The following is a 1,957-nucleotide window of genomic DNA, read 5'->3' as shown; positions in this document are numbered from 1 at the left end:
TAATACCAACTCTTTTCCCCCCAACTATAAAGAGGGAGGGTTGTACTTCTCTTATTTCCTTGTTCCAAGGAGCAAGCAAGATATGGCTAGGAAAGTGCTTTCCACTATAGAAATTGCCACCAGTACTCAGGTTTTCCATTTGGGTAGCTAATGAAGTTATATTTATCCATGTGATATCAAGTGATTTTATAGAAAACAAGAAAAACTTCTCAAATAAAGTAATACAACAAAGTATAACAGGTTTTTACTTTGCCAATGCAAAGGCATATTTTAAAACATAAGTAACACCATTAACTAATGCATTCAGGAAATAATTGTTGGGTTTCATTGGGATTTGTTCTATCACAGTTCCTGGCTTTGGAGAGTAGTGTGATGCCATTAATAGGATTTTAAACTTTAAGTGTGAGAAAAAGAAATGGGATCAAGTAAGCTTTAAAGAAACTGATTCATCTTACCCAACACCTTTCTTACTCATGTAGTCTCATACAGTGTCAGGAAGGACACTGTGGTTGGTTTAATAGAGTTGAAAATAGGAAAGGAAGTAACAGAGGGAAGTTCATTAGAAGAGTCCAACCTGCCTAGAACAATATAAATGGCCTCTTTTGGGCAAGTGTTAGCAACCCTGAAAGAGATCTGGATCTTAACTAATAGCTGTGATGGGGACAGTCTGACAAATGAAAGAAATCAGCACAGTGTCTCAGGAAGAGACAAATAAGGGATAGATCCATGAAGAGGCCAGGAGGGAACGCTGGTTGCTATGAAGACTGGGGTGTTGGGGCTGGGAGACTAGGACTGTCAGGGCACCCAGGAGGGACACGTTGGCCTGAGCCACGGACTCAGGCTGCACTGTGTCCACCTTCAGTACACTGCCATTCTCAACTTGGCATCGAGCAAGTCCAGGCATTGGGGAGGGGCAGTTATTTCAATTTCTTTTTTACTCCATTCATTATCTGAAAAAGATAAACTGTTATTAAACAAAGAATTGCTTCTCAGATAAATGCAAAATAAAGATGTTTGACAAAGTTAAAATCTGCATCTAATCAAGAGCTTTTGAGCTTGTGAAATACAGGTGGAGATCTTATCGTCCATATTGGGGTGGGGGAGGGGCGAAACTTGCATATTGGGGAGCTCGGTGTGTGGTAGTCGGAATTTTAGGAGGAAATTTAGTGGGAATTTTAGGAGGTGACCCCTAAACTCCTCTCTGGTTGTGGACTGGACTGTCTGGTACTGGAAGCATTGAAGTGTGCCGTGAACACAAAGCCAGATCCACAGTAGGCGCCTAATGGATAATCGATGAATAGATGCTGGTTGAATAAAGTTGTAGAATTGAACACACCGAGTCTGTACTTGTGGAAGGACCAGAATAAAACTTGAGCACCAGTTAGAACGTCTTGTGTAGAGATGAAAAGCAATCCTGAGCCAATATGCCCTGCCAGCAAGGGACCAGCCAACTTGTGCGAAGTCCTGCCTAGGTGGGTCTGCCCAGCAGTGGGCACGTGTTATTCGTGCAAATCGCCTGGCCAGATTTCTGTCCACTCTCAGATGGAGAAAGCTGCGGATTTGGAGGTCTCGGATCAGCGCCAGCGACGACCTGCTCGCATCCTCTCCTTGCTCTGCTTTTGCCTTTCTTCCGAATCTCTCCACGCTCAAGGCTGAAGGGATTCCCACCCCCAGTTGCCTGCTCGGAGCCCCGCGGAGCCACGGACTCCTCCCCTGGAAACTCCTCGGGGGCTGGGGAAGGCTTTGGCGCATGCTCCGTACCTAGGGCAGGTTTTTTTTTTTTTTTGCTGCGGGTAGCAGGGCTCCTGTCACACCGGCTGGCGGGTTGTGGCGGTGCCAGCCAGTGTGTGCGAGTGTGTCTGCGTGCCCGCGCCTGGGCGGACCGACCCGGAGCAGCAGTGCGCCTCGCCCGGGGGAGGCGGCTCCGTACCGGCGCCTCTCCCGCAGCCGCTGCGGG

The sequence above is a fragment of the Bison bison genome, unplaced genomic scaffold, assembly GCF_000754665.1.
Source record: "Bison bison bison isolate TAMUID 2011002044 unplaced genomic scaffold, Bison_UMD1.0 scf7180017864527, whole genome shotgun sequence".
Classification (NCBI taxonomy): Eukaryota; Metazoa; Chordata; class Mammalia; order Artiodactyla; family Bovidae; genus Bison; species Bison bison.
The sequence above is the reverse complement of the archived record's forward strand: the minus strand, read 5'-3'. Positions refer to the sequence as shown.